Raw genomic sequence first — 23,201 nt, forward strand, 5'->3', positions numbered from 1 at the left:
CTTCTTTTTCTTCTTTTTTTTCGTCTAATGCATACCCCATCAGTGCAGCAATGCTTATTCAATACCGCCAGCAGATGGAGACACTGGGGGATAATTTTCTAAGGATTTATACTGATTTTTCCTGTCTGAATTTGTCGCACAGAAAGTTGCAGGCCAAATATGTGTGACATTTCTGCGACTTTAGCTTCTAGAGCATTTTTACAACATTATACATAGGTGCTGAATACATAAAAAGCGACTGTTCAGCGACAGACAAGTCGCATCGGCTGAAAGTAGGCCAGAATGTCAGTCCATGTTGGAGCAGGTTTAGATACAGTCTAAAGTATAGATCTCAAAGTCTGTGCACAGAATTTAGCAAGGGCCTCGCACCTTCTGATGCATCAGGTAGGTGCACAATAGCATAGCCTAACCCTCTGTACTTTGGTCTATATTGATGCGGGACATAGACAGCCAGCTGATGACCAATCCATTAGTGCAATGGATGGCTGGAAGCATTTGTCTTTGCCTTTGCAATACCACAGAAGCAATGCATGGTCAATGTACAGCAATGACACACCTGTGTGAACAGCCAGGAGACCCCCCCCATGTTATGTTACATAGTTACATAGTTAGTACGGTCGAAAAAAGACATATGTCCATCAAGTTCAACCAGGGAATTAAGGGGTAGGGGTGTGGCGCGATATTGGGGAAGGGATGAGATTTTATATTTCTTCATAAGCATTAATCTTATTTTGTCAATTAGGAACATTCAGCACCCACCCGCTATCAAGGCAGCTGCCTATCATGTCATGCCCTACCTGCACAGGTGTGCTGGCTACTCAAATGATCCAATTAAGGAGGCCATTTAGTCAGCAGCAGCAGAAGTCCTGTGCCTGGACGCTCCAACAGCGGCCAGACACAAGCAGAAGCAGAAGCAGAAGCAGCAGCAGCACCACCTTTTGTTTTTTGGCTGCAGCAGCAGCAGCAAGGCCCACAGGGCTGGCTAGCTGGCTAGCCAGCAAGCAGGTAGCAATGAAAGTAGGAATCTTTCTTTTTAACCCTGTAAGGGGGTGGTGCACTGTACCCGAAGATACTGCCATATCGGGTCAATGCATAGGGCGACAGAAGCAAGCTTCGAAATCGGCCCCCGTTCTCAAAAATCCATTTAATATATGGTCCCCAGATAGGGGACGTATCAGATATTAAACTGATAAGAACAGATACTACACTTGATCTTAGCCAAAAGGCCGAGAAGCGATAACCGTGAAAGGGGCGGGCCCAACAAGGTCCCCTTCATGGGCACTATCACTGCTTGCTGTCAGGGAGGCTGCCAGACAATTTTCCATGCACACTCTGGGCTGGGGGGCAGTCAACCACCAGTACACACAGCAGAACCTAAACCCATACCATTATTGCTAAGCAGCAAGACAGGGGCCCATTGCACTCCCACGGGGCCTTTTTAAATGCAATCCATAACCCGGATTTGCCAGGAACCCTTCTTACTCCTCCTACTTGCATGTGACACTGGGCTTAGGATCTGCATAGGAAACACACACACAAGCACACACCTACCTTTGTTGCCTGCAGATGCCTCCTTGGCTGTCCCCAAACGGTATCAAACCAACACCCACGGGAAGCTGTAAGCATAGAGGACATGCCTGCACCCCATTGGACTTACCTGTGTGGGTTAAATCCGGGTTATTTGACAACCTATGGCGGTGATGGTTCTGCTCAGGCAGAGCAGTGCTGATGCTCCTCATAAAGCTGTCGCTGCTGTGAAGGTTCTAGGTGACATCACAAATCCCTATGGTTACATACACAACAAAGCTGGGTTGTTGTTGTTTACACTCTGCAAGGCCTGTGGAAGTGAGTGACATCATAGCACTGTAGTTCTGAGGGTTCTAGATGGATGCAACAATCTCCTGTTGCTTCTATGAAGGCCATAATAGACGACATCACCAAACAGCTCCATAGTCACATACACAGCAAAGGAGAGATGTTGTTTACACCTAGTGATGTCAGTGGTATTGAGTGACATCACAGCACAGTGCTAAGGCTCCTGGGCCTGGACACAGCAGCGGCTGCAATATCTCAACGGAGAATACGTTTATATATATGTGTGTGTGTGCGCGTATATATATATATATATATATATATATATATATATATATATATTTCTCCGCCGAAATCACTTTTAAACCCATTTCCACCTTTTTTTCCCTTCTCTTCCTCTTACTTTTTTTTCACGTTTTTTTACGTTTTTCTCCTTTTCGCCTCTTTTCTGGGCGTATTATTCTTCTTTTTCTTCTTTTTTTTCGTCTAATGCATACCCCATCAGTGCAGCAATGCTTATTCAATACCGCCAGCAGATGGAGACACTGGGGGATAATTTTCTAAGGATTTATACTGATTTTTCCTGTCTGAATTTGTCGCACAGAAAGTTGCAGGCCAAATATGTGTGACATTTCTGCGACTTTAGCTTCTAGAGCATTTTTACAACATTATACATAGGTGCTGAATACATAAAAAGCGACTGTTCAGCGACAGACAAGTCGCATCGGCTGAAAGTAGGCCAGAATGTCAGTCCATGTTGGAGCAGGTTTAGATACAGTCTAAAGTATAGATCTCAAAGTCTGTGCACAGAATTTAGCAAGGGCCTCGCACCTTCTGATGCATCAGGTAGGTGCACAATAGCATAGCCTAACCCTCTGTACTTTGGTCTATATTGATGCGGGACATAGACAGCCAGCTGATGACCAATCCATTAGTGCAATGGATGGCTGGAAGCATTTGTCTTTGCCTTTGCAATACCACAGAAGCAATGCATGGTCAATGTACAGCAATGACACACCTGTGTGAACAGCCAGGAGACCCCCCCCATGTTATGTTACATAGTTACATAGTTAGTACGGTCGAAAAAAGACATATGTCCATCAAGTTCAACCAGGGAATTAAGGGGTAGGGGTGTGGCGCGATATTGGGGAAGGGATGAGATTTTATATTTCTTCATAAGCATTAATCTTATTTTGTCAATTAGGAACATTCAGCACCCACCCGCTATCAAGGCAGCTGCCTATCATGTCATGCCCTACCTGCACAGGTGTGCTGGCTACTCAAATGATCCAATTAAGGAGGCCATTTAGTCAGCAGCAGCAGAAGTCCTGTGCCTGGACGCTCCAACAGCGGCCAGACACAAGCAGAAGCAGAAGCAGCAGAAGCAGCAGCAGCACCACCTTTTGTTTTTTGGCTGCAGCAGCAGCAGCAAGGCCCACAGGGCTGGCTAGCTGGCTAGCCAGCAAGCAGGTAGCAATGAAAGTAGGAATCTTTCTTTTTAACCCTGTAAGGGGGTGGTGCACTGTACCCGAAGATACTGCCATATCGGGTCAATGCATAGGGCGACGGAAGCAAGCTTCGAAATCGGCCCCCGTTCTCAAAAATCCATTTAATATATGGTCCCCAGATAGGGGACGTATCAGATATTAAACTGATAAGAACAGATACTACACTTGATCTTAGCCAAAAGGCCGAGAAGCGATAACCGTGAAAGGGGCGGGCCCAACAAGGTCCCCTTCATGGGCACTATCACTGCTTGCTGTCAGGGAGGCTGCCAGACAATTTTCCATGCACACTCTGGGCTGGGGGGCAGTCAACCACCAGTACACACAGCAGAACCTAAACCCATACCATTATTGCTAAGCAGCAAGACAGGGGCCCATTGCACTCCCACGGGGCCTTTTTAAATGCAATCCATAACCCGGATTTGCCAGGAACCCTTCTTACTCCTCCTACTTGCATGTGACACTGGGCTTAGGATCTGCATAGGAAACACACACACAAGCACACACCTACCTTTGTTGCCTGCAGATGCCTCCTTGGCTGTCCCCAAACGGTATCAAACCAACACCCACGGGAAGCTGTAAGCATAGAGGACATGCCTGCACCCCATTGGACTTACCTGTGTGGGTTAAATCCGGGTTATTTGACAACCTATGGCGGTGATGGTTCTGCTCAGGCAGAGCAGTGCTGATGCTCCTCATAAAGCTGTCGCTGCTGTGAAGGTTCTAGGTGACATCACAAATCCCTATGGTTACATACACAACAAAGCTGGGTTGTTGTTGTTTACACTCTGCAAGGCCTGTGGAAGTGAGTGACATCATAGCACTGTAGTTCTGAGGGTTCTAGATGGATGCAACAATCTCCTGTTGCTTCTATGAAGGCCATAATAGACGACATCACCAAACAGCTCCATAGTCACATACACAGCAAAGGAGAGATGTTGTTTACACCTAGTGATGTCAGTGGTATTGAGTGACATCACAGCACAGTGCTAAGGCTCCTGGGCCTGGACACAGCAGCGGCTGCAATATCTCAACGGAGAATACGTTTATATATATGTGTGTGTGTGCGCGTATATATATATATATATATATATATATATATATATATATATATATTTCTCCGCCGAAATCACTTTTAAACCCATTTCCACCTTTTTTTCCCTTCTCTTCCTCTTACTTTTTTTTCACGTTTTTTTACGTTTTTCTCCTTTTCGCCTCTTTTCTGGGCGTATTATTCTTCTTTTTCTTCTTTTTTTTCGTCTAATGCATACCCCATCAGTGCAGCAATGCTTATTCAATACCGCCAGCAGATGGAGACACTGGGGGATAATTTTCTAAGGATTTATACTGATTTTTCCTGTCTGAATTTGTCGCACAGAAAGTTGCAGGCCAAATATGTGTGACATTTCTGCGACTTTAGCTTCTAGAGCATTTTTACAACATTATACATAGGTGCTGAATACATAAAAAGCGACTGTTCAGCGACAGACAAGTCGCATCGGCTGAAAGTAGGCCAGAATGTCAGTCCATGTTGGAGCAGGTTTAGATACAGTCTAAAGTATAGATCTCAAAGTCTGTGCACAGAATTTAGCAAGGGCCTCGCACCTTCTGATGCATCAGGTAGGTGCACAATAGCATAGCCTAACCCTCTGTACTTTGGTCTATATTGATGCGGGACATAGACAGCCAGCTGATGACCAATCCATTAGTGCAATGGATGGCTGGAAGCATTTGTCTTTGCCTTTGCAATACCACAGAAGCAATGCATGGTCAATGTACAGCAATGACACACCTGTGTGAACAGCCAGGAGACCCCCCCCATGTTATGTTACATAGTTACATAGTTAGTACGGTCGAAAAAAGACATATGTCCATCAAGTTCAACCAGGGAATTAAGGGGTAGGGGTGTGGCGCGATATTGGGGAAGGGATGAGATTTTATATTTCTTCATAAGCATTAATCTTATTTTGTCAATTAGGAACATTCAGCACCCACCCGCTATCAAGGCAGCTGCCTATCATGTCATGCCCTACCTGCACAGGTGTGCTGGCTACTCAAATGATCCAATTAAGGAGGCCATTTAGTCAGCAGCAGCAGAAGTCCTGTGCCTGGACGCTCCAACAGCGGCCAGACACAAGCAGAAGCAGAAGCAGCAGAAGCAGCAGCAGCACCACCTTTTGTTTTTTGGCTGCAGCAGCAGCAGCAAGGCCCACAGGGCTGGCTAGCTGGCTAGCCAGCAAGCAGGTAGCAATGAAAGTAGGAATCTTTCTTTTTAACCCTGTAAGGGGGTGGTGCACTGTACCCGAAGATACTGCCATATCGGGTCAATGCATAGGGCGACGGAAGCAAGCTTCGAAATCGGCCCCCGTTCTCAAAAATCCATTTAATATATGGTCCCCAGATAGGGGACGTATCAGATATTAAACTGATAAGAACAGATACTACACTTGATCTTAGCCAAAAGGCCGAGAAGCGATAACCGTGAAAGGGGCGGGCCCAACAAGGTCCCCTTCATGGGCACTATCACTGCTTGCTGTCAGGGAGGCTGCCAGACAATTTTCCATGCACACTCTGGGCTGGGGGGCAGTCAACCACCAGTACACACAGCAGAACCTAAACCCATACCATTATTGCTAAGCAGCAAGACAGGGGCCCATTGCACTCCCACGGGGCCTTTTTAAATGCAATCCATAACCCGGATTTGCCAGGAACCCTTCTTACTCCTCCTACTTGCATGTGACACTGGGCTTAGGATCTGCATAGGAAACACACACACAAGCACACACCTACCTTTGTTGCCTGCAGATGCCTCCTTGGCTGTCCCCAAACGGTATCAAACCAACACCCACGGGAAGCTGTAAGCATAGAGGACATGCCTGCACCCCATTGGACTTACCTGTGTGGGTTAAATCCGGGTTATTTGACAACCTATGGCGGTGATGGTTCTGCTCAGGCAGAGCAGTGCTGATGCTCCTCATAAAGCTGTCGCTGCTGTGAAGGTTCTAGGTGACATCACAAATCCCTATGGTTACATACACAACAAAGCTGGGTTGTTGTTGTTTACACTCTGCAAGGCCTGTGGAAGTGAGTGACATCATAGCACTGTAGTTCTGAGGGTTCTAGATGGATGCAACAATCTCCTGTTGCTTCTATGAAGGCCATAATAGACGACATCACCAAACAGCTCCATAGTCACATACACAGCAAAGGAGAGATGTTGTTTACACCTAGTGATGTCAGTGGTATTGAGTGACATCACAGCACAGTGCTAAGGCTCCTGGGCCTGGACACAGCAGCGGCTGCAATATCTCAACGGAGAATACGTTTATATATATGTGTGTGTGTGCGCGTATATATATATATATATATATATATATATATATATATATATATTTCTCCGCCGAAATCACTTTTAAACCCATTTCCACCTTTTTTTCCCTTCTCTTCCTCTTACTTTTTTTTCACGTTTTTTTACGTTTTTCTCCTTTTCGCCTCTTTTCTGGGCGTATTATTCTTCTTTTTCTTCTTTTTTTTCGTCTAATGCATACCCCATCAGTGCAGCAATGCTTATTCAATACCGCCAGCAGATGGAGACACTGGGGGATAATTTTCTAAGGATTTATACTGATTTTTCCTGTCTGAATTTGTCGCACAGAAAGTTGCAGGCCAAATATGTGTGACATTTCTGCGACTTTAGCTTCTAGAGCATTTTTACAACATTATACATAGGTGCTGAATACATAAAAAGCGACTGTTCAGCGACAGACAAGTCGCATCGGCTGAAAGTAGGCCAGAATGTCAGTCCATGTTGGAGCAGGTTTAGATACAGTCTAAAGTATAGATCTCAAAGTCTGTGCACAGAATTTAGCAAGGGCCTCGCACCTTCTGATGCATCAGGTAGGTGCACAATAGCATAGCCTAACCCTCTGTACTTTGGTCTATATTGATGCGGGACATAGACAGCCAGCTGATGACCAATCCATTAGTGCAATGGATGGCTGGAAGCATTTGTCTTTGCCTTTGCAATACCACAGAAGCAATGCATGGTCAATGTACAGCAATGACACACCTGTGTGAACAGCCAGGAGACCCCCCCCATGTTATGTTACATAGTTACATAGTTAGTACGGTCGAAAAAAGACATATGTCCATCAAGTTCAACCAGGGAATTAAGGGGTAGGGGTGTGGCGCGATATTGGGGAAGGGATGAGATTTTATATTTCTTCATAAGCATTAATCTTATTTTGTCAATTAGGAACATTCAGCACCCACCCGCTATCAAGGCAGCTGCCTATCATGTCATGCCCTACCTGCACAGGTGTGCTGGCTACTCAAATGATCCAATTAAGGAGGCCATTTAGTCAGCAGCAGCAGAAGTCCTGTGCCTGGACGCTCCAACAGCGGCCAGACACAAGCAGAAGCAGAAGCAGCAGAAGCAGCAGCAGCACCACCTTTTGTTTTTTGGCTGCAGCAGCAGCAGCAAGGCCCACAGGGCTGGCTAGCTGGCTAGCCAGCAAGCAGGTAGCAATGAAAGTAGGAATCTTTCTTTTTAACCCTGTAAGGGGGTGGTGCACTGTACCCGAAGATACTGCCATATCGGGTCAATGCATAGGGCGACGGAAGCAAGCTTCGAAATCGGCCCCCGTTCTCAAAAATCCATTTAATATATGGTCCCCAGATAGGGGACGTATCAGATATTAAACTGATAAGAACAGATACTACACTTGATCTTAGCCAAAAGGCCGAGAAGCGATAACCGTGAAAGGGGCGGGCCCAACAAGGTCCCCTTCATGGGCACTATCACTGCTTGCTGTCAGGGAGGCTGCCAGACAATTTTCCATGCACACTCTGGGCTGGGGGGCAGTCAACCACCAGTACACACAGCAGAACCTAAACCCATACCATTATTGCTAAGCAGCAAGACAGGGGCCCATTGCACTCCCACGGGGCCTTTTTAAATGCAATCCATAACCCGGATTTGCCAGGAACCCTTCTTACTCCTCCTACTTGCATGTGACACTGGGCTTAGGATCTGCATAGGAAACACACACACAAGCACACACCTACCTTTGTTGCCTGCAGATGCCTCCTTGGCTGTCCCCAAACGGTATCAAACCAACACCCACGGGAAGCTGTAAGCATAGAGGACATGCCTGCACCCCATTGGACTTACCTGTGTGGGTTAAATCCGGGTTATTTGACAACCTATGGCGGTGATGGTTCTGCTCAGGCAGAGCAGTGCTGATGCTCCTCATAAAGCTGTCGCTGCTGTGAAGGTTCTAGGTGACATCACAAATCCCTATGGTTACATACACAACAAAGCTGGGTTGTTGTTGTTTACACTCTGCAAGGCCTGTGGAAGTGAGTGACATCATAGCACTGTAGTTCTGAGGGTTCTAGATGGATGCAACAATCTCCTGTTGCTTCTATGAAGGCCATAATAGACGACATCACCAAACAGCTCCATAGTCACATACACAGCAAAGGAGAGATGTTGTTTACACCTAGTGATGTCAGTGGTATTGAGTGACATCACAGCACAGTGCTAAGGCTCCTGGGCCTGGACACAGCAGCGGCTGCAATATCTCAACGGAGAATACGTTTATATATATGTGTGTGTGTGCGCGTATATATATATATATATATATATATATATATATATATATATATATTTCTCTGCCGAAATCACTTTTAAACCCATTTCCACCTTTTTTTCCCTTCTCTTCCTCTTACTTTTTTTTCACGTTTTTTTACGTTTTTCTCCTTTTCGCCTCTTTTCTGGGCGTATTATTCTTCTTTTTCTTCTTTTTTTTCGTCTAATGCATACCCCATCAGTGCAGCAATGCTTATTCAATACCGCCAGCAGATGGAGACACTGGGGGATAATTTTCTAAGGATTTATACTGATTTTTCCTGTCTGAATTTGTCGCACAGAAAGTTGCAGGCCAAATATGTGTGACATTTCTGCGACTTTAGCTTCTAGAGCATTTTTACAACATTATACATAGGTGCTGAATACATAAAAAGCGACTGTTCAGCGACAGACAAGTCGCATCGGCTGAAAGTAGGCCAGAATGTCAGTCCATGTTGGAGCAGGTTTAGATACAGTCTAAAGTATAGATCTCAAAGTCTGTGCACAGAATTTAGCAAGGGCCTCGCACCTTCTGATGCATCAGGTAGGTGCACAATAGCATAGCCTAACCCTCTGTACTTTGGTCTATATTGATGCGGGACATAGACAGCCAGCTGATGACCAATCCATTAGTGCAATGGATGGCTGGAAGCATTTGTCTTTGCCTTTGCAATACCACAGAAGCAATGCATGGTCAATGTACAGCAATGACACACCTGTGTGAACAGCCAGGAGACCCCCCCCATGTTATGTTACATAGTTACATAGTTAGTACGGTCGAAAAAAGACATATGTCCATCAAGTTCAACCAGGGAATTAAGGGGTAGGGGTGTGGCGCGATATTGGGGAAGGGATGAGATTTTATATTTCTTCATAAGCATTAATCTTATTTTGTCAATTAGGAACATTCAGCACCCACCCGCTATCAAGGCAGCTGCCTATCATGTCATGCCCTACCTGCACAGGTGTGCTGGCTACTCAAATGATCCAATTAAGGAGGCCATTTAGTCAGCAGCAGCAGAAGTCCTGTGCCTGGACGCTCCAACAGCGGCCAGACACAAGCAGAAGCAGAAGCAGCAGAAGCAGCAGCAGCACCACCTTTTGTTTTTTGGCTGCAGCAGCAGCAGCAAGGCCCACAGGGCTGGCTAGCTGGCTAGCCAGCAAGCAGGTAGCAATGAAAGTAGGAATCTTTCTTTTTAACCCTGTAAGGGGGTGGTGCACTGTACCCGAAGATACTGCCATATCGGGTCAATGCATAGGGCGACGGAAGCAAGCTTCGAAATCGGCCCCCGTTCTCAAAAATCCATTTAATATATGGTCCCCAGATAGGGGACGTATCAGATATTAAACTGATAAGAACAGATACTACACTTGATCTTAGCCAAAAGGCCGAGAAGCGATAACCGTGAAAGGGGCGGGCCCAACAAGGTCCCCTTCATGGGCACTATCACTGCTTGCTGTCAGGGAGGCTGCCAGACAATTTTCCATGCACACTCTGGGCTGGGGGGCAGTCAACCACCAGTACACACAGCAGAACCTAAACCCATACCATTATTGCTAAGCAGCAAGACAGGGGCCCATTGCACTCCCACGGGGCCTTTTTAAATGCAATCCATAACCCGGATTTGCCAGGAACCCTTCTTACTCCTCCTACTTGCATGTGACACTGGGCTTAGGATCTGCATAGGAAACACACACACAAGCACACACCTACCTTTGTTGCCTGCAGATGCCTCCTTGGCTGTCCCCAAACGGTATCAAACCAACACCCACGGGAAGCTGTAAGCATAGAGGACATGCCTGCACCCCATTGGACTTACCTGTGTGGGTTAAATCCGGGTTATTTGACAACCTATGGCGGTGATGGTTCTGCTCAGGCAGAGCAGTGCTGATGCTCCTCATAAAGCTGTCGCTGCTGTGAAGGTTCTAGGTGACATCACAAATCCCTATGGTTACATACACAACAAAGCTGGGTTGTTGTTGTTTACACTCTGCAAGGCCTGTGGAAGTGAGTGACATCATAGCACTGTAGTTCTGAGGGTTCTAGATGGATGCAACAATCTCCTGTTGCTTCTATGAAGGCCATAATAGACGACATCACCAAACAGCTCCATAGTCACATACACAGCAAAGGAGAGATGTTGTTTACACCTAGTGATGTCAGTGGTATTGAGTGACATCACAGCACAGTGCTAAGGCTCCTGGGCCTGGACACAGCAGCGGCTGCAATATCTCAACGGAGAATACGTTTATATATATGTGTGTGTGTGCGCGTATATATATATATATATATATATATATATATATATATATATATATTTCTCCGCCGAAATCACTTTTAAACCCATTTCCACCTTTTTTTCCCTTCTCTTCCTCTTACTTTTTTTTCACGTTTTTTTACGTTTTTCTCCTTTTCGCCTCTTTTCTGGGCGTATTATTCTTCTTTTTCTTCTTTTTTTTCGTCTAATGCATACCCCATCAGTGCAGCAATGCTTATTCAATACCGCCAGCAGATGGAGACACTGGGGGATAATTTTCTAAGGATTTATACTGATTTTTCCTGTCTGAATTTGTCGCACAGAAAGTTGCAGGCCAAATATGTGTGACATTTCTGCGACTTTAGCTTCTAGAGCATTTTTACAACATTATACATAGGTGCTGAATACATAAAAAGCGACTGTTCAGCGACAGACAAGTCGCATCGGCTGAAAGTAGGCCAGAATGTCAGTCCATGTTGGAGCAGGTTTAGATACAGTCTAAAGTATAGATCTCAAAGTCTGTGCACAGAATTTAGCAAGGGCCTCGCACCTTCTGATGCATCAGGTAGGTGCACAATAGCATAGCCTAACCCTCTGTACTTTGGTCTATATTGATGCGGGACATAGACAGCCAGCTGATGACCAATCCATTAGTGCAATGGATGGCTGGAAGCATTTGTCTTTGCCTTTGCAATACCACAGAAGCAATGCATGGTCAATGTACAGCAATGACACACCTGTGTGAACAGCCAGGAGACCCCCCCCATGTTATGTTACATAGTTACATAGTTAGTACGGTCGAAAAAAGACATATGTCCATCAAGTTCAACCAGGGAATTAAGGGGTAGGGGTGTGGCGCGATATTGGGGAAGGGATGAGATTTTATATTTCTTCATAAGCATTAATCTTATTTTGTCAATTAGGAACATTCAGCACCCACCCGCTATCAAGGCAGCTGCCTATCATGTCATGCCCTACCTGCACAGGTGTGCTGGCTACTCAAATGATCCAATTAAGGAGGCCATTTAGTCAGCAGCAGCAGAAGTCCTGTGCCTGGACGCTCCAACAGCGGCCAGACACAAGCAGAAGCAGAAGCAGCAGAAGCACCACCTTTTGTTTTTTGGCTGCAGCAGCAGCAGCAAGGCCCACAGGGCTGGCTAGCTGGCTAGCCAGCAAGCAGGTAGCAATGAAAGTAGGAATCTTTCTTTTTAACCCTGTAAGGGGGTGGTGCACTGTACCCGAAGATACTGCCATATCGGGTCAATGCATAGGGCGACGGAAGCAAGCTTCGAAATCGGCCCCCGTTCTCAAAAATCCATTTAATATATGGTCCCCAGATAGGGGACGTATCAGATATTAAACTGATAAGAACAGATACTACACTTGATCTTAGCCAAAAGGCCGAGAAGCGATAACCGTGAAAGGGGCGGGCCCAACAAGGTCCCCTTCATGGGCACTATCACTGCTTGCTGTCAGGGAGGCTGCCAGACAATTTTCCATGCACACTCTGGGCTGGGGGGCAGTCAACCACCAGTACACACAGCAGAACCTAAACCCATACCATTATTGCTAAGCAGCAAGACAGGGGCCCATTGCACTCCCACGGGGCCTTTTTAAATGCAATCCATAACCCGGATTTGCCAGGAACCCTTCTTACTCCTCCTACTTGCATGTGACACTGGGCTTAGGATCTGCATAGGAAACACACACACAAGCACACACCTACCTTTGTTGCCTGCAGATGCCTCCTTGGCTGTCCCCAAACGGTATCAAACCAACACCCACGGGAAGCTGTAAGCATAGAGGACATGCCTGCACCCCATTGGACTTACCTGTGTGGGTTAAATCCGGGTTATTTGACAACCTATGGCGGTGATGGTTCTGCTCAGGCAGAGCAGTGCTGATGCTCCTCATAAAGCTGTCGCTGCTGTGAAGGTTCTAGGTGACATCACAAATCCCTATGGTTACATACACAACAAAGCTGGGTTGTTGTTGTTTACACTCTGCAAGGCCTGTGGAAGTGAGTGACATCATAGCACTGTAGTTCTGAGGGTTCTAGATGGATGCAACAATCTCCTGTTGCTTCTATGAAGGCCATAATAGACGACATCACCAAACAGCTCCATAGTCACATACACAGCAAAGGAGAGATGTTGTTTACACCTAGTGATGTCAGTGGTATTGAGTGACATCACAGCACAGTGCTAAGGCTCCTGGGCCTGGACACAGCAGCGGCTGCAATATCTCAACGGAGAATACGTTTATATATATGTGTGTGTGTGCGCGTATATATATATATATATATATATATATATATATATATATATATATTTCTCCGCCGAAATCACTTTTAAACCCATTTCCACCTTTTTTTCCCTTCTCTTCCTCTTACTTTTTTTTCACGTTTTTTTACGTTTTTCTCCTTTTCGCCTCTTTTCTGGGCGTATTATTCTTCTTTTTCTTCTTTTTTTTCGTCTAATGCATACCCCATCAGTGCAGCAATGCTTATTCAATACCGCCAGCAGATGGAGACACTGGGGGATAATTTTCTAAGGATTTATACTGATTTTTCCTGTCTGAATTTGTCGCACAGAAAGTTGCAGGCCAAATATGTGTGACATTTCTGCGACTTTAGCTTCTAGAGCATTTTTACAACATTATACATAGGTGCTGAATACATAAAAAGCGACTGTTCAGCGACAGACAAGTCGCATCGGCTGAAAGTAGGCCAGAATGTCAGTCCATGTTGGAGCAGGTTTAGATACAGTCTAAAGTATAGATCTCAAAGTCTGTGCACAGAATTTAGCAAGGGCCTCGCACCTTCTGATGCATCAGGTAGGTGCACAATAGCATAGCCTAACCCTCTGTACTTTGGTCTATATTGATGCGGGACATAGACAGCCAGCTGATGACCAATCCATTAGTGCAATGGATGGCTGGAAGCATTTGTCTTTGCCTTTGCAATACCACAGAAGCAATGCATGGTCAATGTACAGCAATGACACACCTGTGTGAACAGCCAGGAGACCCCCCCCATGTTATGTTACATAGTTACATAGTTAGTACGGTCGAAAAAAGACATATGTCCATCAAGTTCAACCAGGGAATTAAGGGGTAGGGGTGTGGCGCGATATTGGGGAAGGGATGAGATTTTATATTTCTTCATAAGCATTAATCTTATTTTGTCAATTAGGAACATTCAGCACCCACCCGCTATCAAGGCAGCTGCCTATCATGTCATGCCCTACCTGCACAGGTGTGCTGGCTACTCAAATGATCCAATTAAGGAGGCCATTTAGTCAGCAGCAGCAGAAGTCCTGTGCCTGGACGCTCCAACAGCGGCCAGACACAAGCAGAAGCAGAAGCAGCAGAAGCAGCAGCAGCACCACCTTTTGTTTTTTGGCTGCAGCAGCAGCAGCAAGGCCCACAGGGCTGGCTAGCTGGCTAGCCAGCAAGCAGGTAGCAATGAAAGTAGGAATCTTTCTTTTTAACCCTGTAAGGGGGTGGTGCACTGTACCCGAAGATACTGCCATATCGGGTCAATGCATAGGGCGACGGAAGCAAGCTTCGAAATCGGCCCCCGTTCTCAAAAATCCATTTAATATATGGTCCCCAGATAGGGGACGTATCAGATATTAAACTGATAAGAACAGATACTACACTTGATCTTAGCCAAAAGGCCGAGAAGCGATAACCGTGAAAGGGGCGGGCCCAACAAGGTCCCCTTCATGGGCACTATCACTGCTTGCTGTCAGGGAGGCTGCCAGACAATTTTCCATGCACACTCTGGGCTGGGGGGCAGTCAACCACCAGTACACACAGCAGAACCTAAACCCATACCATTATTGCTAAGCAGCAAGACAGGGGCCCATTGCACTCCCACGGGGCCTTTTTAAATGCAATCCATAACCCGGATTTGCCAGGAACCCTTCTTACTCCTCCTACTTGCATGTGACACTGGGCTTAGGATCTGCATAGGAAACACACACACAAGCACACACCTACCTTTGTTGCCTGCAGATGCCTCCTTGGCTGTCCCCAAACGGTATCAAACCAACACCCACGGGAAGCTGTAAGCATAGAGGACATGCCTGCACCCCATTGGACTTACCTGTGTGGGTTAAATCCGGGTTATTTGACAACCTATGGCGGTGATGGTTCTGCTCAGGCAGAGCAGTGCTGATGCTCCTCATAAAGCTGTCGCTGCTGTGAAGGTTCTAGGTGACATCACAAATCCCTATGGTTACATACACAACAAAGCTGGGTTGTTGTTGTTTACACTCTGCAAGGCCTGTGGAAGTGAGTGACATCATAGCACTGTAGTTCTGAGGGTTCTAGATGGATGCAACAATCTCCTGTTGCTTCTATGAAGGCCATAATAGACGACATCACCAAACAGCTCCATAGTCACATACACAGCAAAGGAGAGATGTTGTTTACACCTAGTGATGTCAGTGGTATTGAGTGACATCACAGCACAGTGCTAAGGCTCCTGGGCCTGGACACAGCAGCGGCTGCAATATCTCAACGGAGAATACGTTTATATATATGTGTGTGTGTGCGCGTATATATATATATATATATATATATATATATATATATATATATATATTTCTCCGCCGAAATCACTTTTAAACCCATTTCCACCTTTTTTTCCCTTCTCTTCCTCTTACTTTTTTTTCACGTTTTTTTACGTTTTTCTCCTTTTCGCCTCTTTTCTGGGCGTATTATTCTTCTTTTTCTTCTTTTTTTTCGTCTAATGCATACCCCATCAGTGCAGCAATGCTTATTCAATACCGCCAGCAGATGGAGACACTGGGGGATAATTTTCTAAGGATTTATACTGATTTTTCCTGTCTGAATTTGTCGCACAGAAAGTTGCAGGCCAAATATGTGTGACATTTCTGCGACTTTAGCTTCTAGAGCATTTTTACAACATTATACATAGGTGCTGAATACATAAAAAGCGACTGTTCAGCGACAGACAAGTCGCATCGGCTGAAAGTAGGCCAGAATGTCAGTCCATGTTGGAGCAGGTTTAGATACAGTCTAAAGTATAGATCTCAAAGTCTGTGCACAGAATTTAGCAAGGGCCTCGCACCTTCTGATGCATCAGGTAGGTGCACAATAGCATAGCCTAACCCTCTGTTCTTTGGTCTATATTGATGCGGGACATAGACAGCCAGCTGATGACCAATCCATTAGTGCAATGGATGGCTGGAAGCATTTGTCTTTGCCTTTGCAATACCACAGAAGCAATGCATGGTCAATGTACAGCAATGACACACCTGTGTGAACAGCCAGGAGACCCCCCCCATGTTATGTTACATAGTTACATAGTTAGTACGGTCGAAAAAAGACATATGTCCATCAAGTTCAACCAGGGAATTAAGGGGTAGGGGTGTGGCGCGATATTGGGGAAGGGATGAGATTTTATATTTCTTCATAAGCATTAATCTTATTTTGTCAATTAGGAACATTCAGCACCCACCCGCTATCAAGGCAGCTGCCTATCATGTCATGCCCTACCTGCACAGGTGTGCTGGCTACTCAAATGATCCAATTAAGGAGGCCATTTAGTCAGCAGCAGCAGAAGTCCTGTGCCTGGACGCTCCAACAGCGGCCAGACACAAGCAGAAGCAGAAGCAGCAGAAGCAGCAGCAGCACCACCTTTTGTTTTTTGGCTGCAGCAGCAGCAGCAAGGCCCACAGGGCTGGCTAGCTGGCTAGCCAGCAAGCAGGTAGCAATGAAAGTAGGAATCTTTCTTTTTAACCCTGTAAGGGGGTGGTGCACTGTACCCGAAGATACTGCCATATCGGGTCAATGCATAGGGCGACGGAAGCAAGCTTCGAAATCGGCCCCCGTTCTCAAAAATCCATTTAATATATGGTCCCCAGATAGGGGACGTATCAGATATTAAACTGATAAGAACAGATACTACACTTGATCTTAGCCAAAAGGCCGAGAAGCGATAACCGTGAAAGGGGCGGGCCCAACAAGGTCCCCTTCATGGGCACTATCACTGCTTGCTGTCAGGGAGGCTGCCAGACAATTTTCCATGCACACTCTGGGCTGGGGGGCAGTCAACCACCAGTACACACAGCAGAACCTAAACCCATACCATTATTGCTAAGCAGCAAGACAGGGGCCCATTGCACTCCCACGGGGCCTTTTTAAATGCAATCCATAACCCGGATTTGCCAGGAACCCTTCTTACTCCTCCTACTTGCATGTGACACTGGGCTTAGGATCTGCATAGGAAACACACACACAAGCACACACCTACCTTTGTTGCCTGCAGATGCCTCCTTGGCTGTCCCCAAACGGTATCAAACCAACACCCACGGGAAGCTGTAAGCATAGAGGACATGCCTGCACCCCATTGGACTTACCTGTGTGGGTTAAATCCGGGTTATTTGACAACCTATGGCGGTGATGGTTCTGCTCAGGCAGAGCAGTGCTGATGCTCCTCATAAAGCTGTCGCTGCTGTGAAGGTTCTAGGTGACATCACAAATCCCTATGGTTACATACACAACAAAGCTGGGTTGTTGTTGTTTACACTCTGCAAGGCCTGTGGAAGTGAGTGACATCATAGCACTGTAGTTCTGAGGGTTCTAGATGGATGCAACAATCTCCTGTTGCTTCTATGAAGGCCATAATAGACGACATCACCAAACAGCTCCATAGTCACATACACAGCAAAGGAGAGATGTTGTTTACACCTAGTGATGTCAGTGGTATTGAGTGACATCACAGCACAGTGCTAAGGCTCCTGGGCCTGGACACAGCAGCGGCTGCAATATCTCAACGGAGAATACGTTTATATATATGTGTGTGTGTGCGCGTATATATATATATATATATATATATATATATATATATATATATTTCTCCGCCGAAATCACTTTTAAACCCATTTCCACCTTTTTTTCCCTTCTCTTCCTCTTACTTTTTTTTCACGTTTTTTTACGTTTTTCTCCTTTTCGCCTCTTTTCTGGGCGTATTATTCTTCTTTTTCTTCTTTTTTTTCGTCTAATGCATACCCCATCAGTGCAGCAATGCTTATTCAATACCGCCAGCAGATGGAGACACTGGGGGATAATTTTCTAAGGATTTATACTGATTTTTCCTGTCTGAATTTGTCGCACAGAAAGTTGCAGGCCAAATATGTGTGACATTTCTGCGACTTTAGCTTCTAGAGCATTTTTACAACATTATACATAGGTGCTGAATACATAAAAAGCGACTGTTCAGCGACAGACAAGTCGCATCGGCTGAAAGTAGGCCAGAATGTCAGTCCATGTTGGAGCAGGTTTAGATACAGTCTAAAGTATAGATCTCAAAGTCTGTGCACAGAATTTAGCAAGGGCCTCGCACCTTCTGATGCATCAGGTAGGTGCACAATAGCATAGCCTAACCCTCTGTACTTTGGTCTATATTGATGCGGGACATAGACAGCCAGCTGATGACCAATCCATTAGTGCAATGGATGGCTGGAAGCATTTGTCTTTGCCTTTGCAATACCACAGAAGCAATGCATGGTCAATGTACAGCAATGACACACCTGTGTGAACAGCCAGGAGACCCCCCCCATGTTATGTTACATAGTTACATAGTTAGTACGGTCGAAAAAAGACATATGTCCATCAAGTTCAACCAGGGAATTAAGGGGTAGGGGTGTGGCGCGATATTGGGGAAGGGATGAGATTTTATATTTCTTCATAAGCATTAATCTTATTTTGTCAATTAGGAACATTCAGCACCCACCCGCTATCAAGGCAGCTGCCTATCATGTCATGCCCTACCTGCACAGGTGTGCTGGCTACTCAAATGATCCAATTAAGGAGGCCATTTAGTCAGCAGCAGCAGAAGTCCTGTGCCTGGACGCTCCAACAGCGGCCAGACACAAGCAGAAGCAGAAGCAGCAGAAGCAGCAGCAGCACCACCTTTTGTTTTTTGGCTGCAGCAGCAGCAGCAAGGCCCACAGGGCTGGCTAGCTGGCTAGCCAGCAAGCAGGTAGCAATGAAAGTAGGAATCTTTCTTTTTAACCCTGTAAGGGGGTGGTGCACTGTACCCGAAGATACTGCCATATCGGGTCAATGCATAGGGCGACGGAAGCAAGCTTCGAAATCGGCCCCCGTTCTCAAAAATCCATTTAATATATGGTCCCCAGATAGGGGACGTATCAGATATTAAACTGATAAGAACAGATACTACACTTGATCTTAGCCAAAAGGCCGAGAAGCGATAACCGTGAAAGGGGCGGGCCCAACAAGGTCCCCTTCATGGGCACTATCACTGCTTGCTGTCAGGGAGGCTGCCAGACAATTTTCCATGCACACTCTGGGCTGGGGGGCAGTCAACCACCAGTACACACAGCAGAACCTAAACCCATACCATTATTGCTAAGCAGCAAGACAGGGGCCCATTGCACTCCCACGGGGCCTTTTTAAATGCAATCCATAACCCGGATTTGCCAGGAACCCTTCTTACTCCTCCTACTTGCATGTGACACTGGGCTTAGGATCTGCATAGGAAACACACACACAAGCACACACCTACCTTTGTTGCCTGCAGATGCCTCCTTGGCTGTCCCCAAACGGTATCAAACCAACACCCACGGGAAGCTGTAAGCATAGAGGACATGCCTGCACCCCATTGGACTTACCTGTGTGGGTTAAATCCGGGTTATTTGACAACCTATGGCGGTGATGGTTCTGCTCAGGCAGAGCAGTGCTGATGCTCCTCATAAAGCTGTCGCTGCTGTGAAGGTTCTAGGTGACATCACAAATCCCTATGGTTACATACACAACAAAGCTGGGTTGTTGTTGTTTACACTCTGCAAGGCCTGTGGAAGTGAGTGACATCATAGCACTGTAGTTCTGAGGGTTCTAGATGGATGCAACAATCTCCTGTTGCTTCTATGAAGGCCATAATAGACGACATCACCAAACAGCTCCATAGTCACATACACAGCAAAGGAGAGATGTTGTTTACACCTAGTGATGTCAGTGGTATTGAGTGACATCACAGCACAGTGCTAAGGCTCCTGGGCCTGGACACAGCAGCGGCTGCAATATCTCAACGGAGAATACGTTTATATATATGTGTGTGTGTGCGCATATATATATATATATATATATATATATATATATATATATTTCTCCGCCGAAATCACTTTTAAACCCATTTCCACCTTTTTTTCCCTTCTCTTCCTCTTACTTTTTTTTCACGTTTTTTTACGTTTTTCTCCTTTTCGCCTCTTTTCTGGGCGTATTATTCTTCTTTTTCTTCTTTTTTTTCGTCTAATGCATACCCCATCAGTGCAGCAATGCTTATTCAATACCGCCAGCAGATGGAGACACTGGGGGATAATTTTCTAAGGATTTATACTGATTTTTCCTGTCTGAATTTGTCGCACAGAAAGTTGCAGGCCAAATATGTGTGACATTTCTGCGACTTTAGCTTCTAGAGCATTTTTACAACATTATACATAGGTGCTGAATACATAAAAAGCGACTGTTCAGCGACAGACAAGTCGCATCGGCTGAAAGTAGGCCAGAATGTCAGTCCATGTTGGAGCAGGTTTAGATACAGTCTAAAGTATAGATCTCAAAGTCTGTGCACAGAATTTAGCAAGGGCCTCGCACCTTCTGATGCATCAGGTAGGTGCACAATAGCATAGCCTAACCCTCTGTACTTTGGTCTATATTGATGCGGGACATAGACAGCCAGCTGATGACCAATCCATTAGTGCAATGGATGGCTGGAAGCATTTGTCTTTGCCTTTGCAATACCACAGAAGCAATGCATGGTCAATGTACAGCAATGACACACCTGTGTGAACAGCCAGGAGACCCCCCCCATGTTATGTTACATAGTTACATAGTTAGTACGGTCGAAAAAAGACATATGTCCATCAAGTTCAACCAGGGAATTAAGGGGTAGGGGTGTGGCGCGATATTGGGGAAGGGATGAGATTTTATATTTCTTCATAAGCATTAATCTTATTTTGTCAATTAGGAACATTCAGCACCCACCCGCTATCAAGGCAGCTGCCTATCATGTCATGCCCTACCTGCACAGGTGTGCTGGCTACTCAAATGATCCAATTAAGGAGGCCATTTAGTCAGCAGCAGCAGAAGTCCTGTGCCTGGACGCTCCAACAGCGGCCAGACACAAGCAGAAGCAGAAGCAGCAGAAGCACCACCTTTTGTTTTTTGGCTGCAGCAGCAGCAGCAAGGCCCACAGGGCTGGCTAGCTGGCTAGCCAGCAAGCAGGTAGCAATGAAAGTAGGAATCTTTCTTTTTAACCCTGTAAGGGGGTGGTGCACTGTACCCGAAGATACTGCCATATCGGGTCAATGCATAGGGCGACGGAAGCAAGCTTCGAAATCGGCCCCCGTTCTCAAAAATCCATTTAATATATGGTCCCCAGATAGGGGACGTATCAGATATTAAACTGATAAGAACAGATACTACACTTGATCTTAGCCAAAAGGCCGAGAAGCGATAACCGTGAAAGGGGCGGGCCCAACAAGGTCCCCTTCATGGGCACTATCACTGCTTGCTGTCAGGGAGGCTGCCAGACAATTTTCCATGCACACTCTGGACTGGGGGGCAGTCAACCACCAGTACACACAGCAGAACCTAAACCCATACCATTATTGCTAAGCAGCAAGACAGGGGCCCATTGCACTCCCACGGGGCCTTTTTAAATGCAATCCATAACCCGGATTTGCCAGGAACCCTTCTTACTCCTCCTACTTGCATGTGACACTGGGCTTAGGATCTGCATAGGAAACACACACACAAGCACACACCTACCTTTGTTGCCTGCAGATGCCTCCTTGGCTGTCCCCAAACGGTATCAAACCAACACCCACGGGAAGCTGTAAGCATAGAGGACATGCCTGCACCCCATTGGACTTACCTGTGTGGGTTAAATCCGGGTTATTTGACAACCTATGGCGGTGATGGTTCTGCTCAGGCAGAGCAGTGCTGATGCTCCTCATAAAGCTGTCGCTGCTGTGAAGGTTCTAGGTGACATCACAAATCCCTATGGTTACATACACAACAAAGCTGGGTTGTTGTTGTTTACACTCTGCAAGGCCTGTGGAAGTGAGTGACATCATAGCACTGTAGTTCTGAGGGTTCTAGATGGATGCAACAATCTCCTGTTGCTTCTATGAAGGCCATAATAGACGACATCACCAAACAGCTCCATAGTCACATACACAGCAAAGGAGAGATGTTGTTTACACCTAGTGATGTCAGTGGTATTGAGTGACATCACAGCACAGTGCTAAGGCTCCTGGGCCTGGACACAGCAGCGGCTGCAATATCTCAACGGAGAATACGTTTATATATATGTGTGTGTGTGCGCGTATATATATATATATATATATATATATATATATATATATATATTTCTCCGCCGAAATCACTTTTAAACCCATTTCCACCTTTTTTTCCCTTCTCTTCCTCTTACTTTTTTTTCACGTTTTTTTACGTTTTTCTCCTTTTCGCCTCTTTTCTGGGCGTATTATTCTTCTTTTTCTTCTTTTTTTTCGTCTAATGCATACCCCATCAGTGCAGCAATGCTTATTCAATACCGCCAGCAGATGGAGACACTGGGGGATAATTTTCTAAGGATTTATACTGATTTTTCCTGTCTGAATTTGTCGCACAGAAAGTTGCAGGCCAAATATGTGTGACATTTCTGCGACTTTAGCTTCTAGAGCATTTTTACAACATTATACATAGGTGCTGAATACATAAAAAGCGACTGTTCAGCGACAGACAAGTCGCATCGGCTGAAAGTAGGCCAGAATGTCAGTCCATGTTGGAGCAGGTTTAGATACAGTCTAAAGTATAGATCTCAAAGTCTGTGCACAGAATTTAGCAAGGGCCTCGCACCTTCTGATGCATCAGGTAGGTGCACAATAGCATAGCCTAACCCTCTGTACTTTGGTCTATATTGATGCGGGACAT

General features: G+C 45.8%; 10 non-coding genes across 10 annotated transcripts; all 10 read right to left on the reverse strand.

The window, feature by feature from the left end:
- Window positions 1-1,047: 1,047 nt before the first annotated feature.
- LOC130318686 (U2 spliceosomal RNA) lies at window positions 1,048-1,238 on the reverse strand. Its single transcript, XR_008865161.1, has one exon. It is a non-coding gene; the product is annotated as a U2 spliceosomal RNA (small nuclear RNA).
- A 2,086-nt stretch (window positions 1,239-3,324) lies between these two features.
- LOC130318710 (U2 spliceosomal RNA) lies at window positions 3,325-3,515 on the reverse strand. Its single transcript, XR_008865182.1, has one exon. It is a non-coding gene; the product is annotated as a U2 spliceosomal RNA (small nuclear RNA).
- Window positions 3,516-5,603: 2,088 nt separating this feature from the next.
- Window positions 5,604-5,794, reverse strand: LOC130318711 (U2 spliceosomal RNA). The gene has a single exon (XR_008865183.1). It is a non-coding gene; the product is annotated as a U2 spliceosomal RNA (small nuclear RNA).
- Window positions 5,795-7,880: 2,086 nt separating this feature from the next.
- LOC130318712 (U2 spliceosomal RNA) lies at window positions 7,881-8,071 on the reverse strand. The gene has a single exon (XR_008865184.1). It is a non-coding gene; the product is annotated as a U2 spliceosomal RNA (small nuclear RNA).
- Window positions 8,072-10,159: 2,088 nt separating this feature from the next.
- LOC130318688 (U2 spliceosomal RNA) lies at window positions 10,160-10,350 on the reverse strand. Its single transcript, XR_008865162.1, has one exon. It is a non-coding gene; the product is annotated as a U2 spliceosomal RNA (small nuclear RNA).
- Window positions 10,351-12,429: 2,079 nt separating this feature from the next.
- Window positions 12,430-12,620, reverse strand: LOC130318689 (U2 spliceosomal RNA). Its single transcript, XR_008865163.1, has one exon. It is a non-coding gene; the product is annotated as a U2 spliceosomal RNA (small nuclear RNA).
- A 2,088-nt stretch (window positions 12,621-14,708) lies between these two features.
- On the reverse strand, window positions 14,709-14,899 carry LOC130318690 (U2 spliceosomal RNA). Its single transcript, XR_008865164.1, has one exon. It is a non-coding gene; the product is annotated as a U2 spliceosomal RNA (small nuclear RNA).
- A 2,090-nt stretch (window positions 14,900-16,989) lies between these two features.
- On the reverse strand, window positions 16,990-17,180 carry LOC130318691 (U2 spliceosomal RNA). The gene has a single exon (XR_008865165.1). It is a non-coding gene; the product is annotated as a U2 spliceosomal RNA (small nuclear RNA).
- Window positions 17,181-19,266: 2,086 nt separating this feature from the next.
- On the reverse strand, window positions 19,267-19,457 carry LOC130318692 (U2 spliceosomal RNA). Its single transcript, XR_008865166.1, has one exon. It is a non-coding gene; the product is annotated as a U2 spliceosomal RNA (small nuclear RNA).
- Window positions 19,458-21,530: 2,073 nt separating this feature from the next.
- On the reverse strand, window positions 21,531-21,721 carry LOC130318693 (U2 spliceosomal RNA). The gene has a single exon (XR_008865167.1). It is a non-coding gene; the product is annotated as a U2 spliceosomal RNA (small nuclear RNA).
- Between the last annotated feature and the right edge of the window lie 1,480 nt (window positions 21,722-23,201).

Source organism: Hyla sarda, unplaced genomic scaffold (assembly GCF_029499605.1).
Source record: "Hyla sarda isolate aHylSar1 unplaced genomic scaffold, aHylSar1.hap1 scaffold_2067, whole genome shotgun sequence".
In the NCBI taxonomy this organism is placed as follows: Eukaryota; Metazoa; Chordata; class Amphibia; order Anura; family Hylidae; genus Hyla; species Hyla sarda.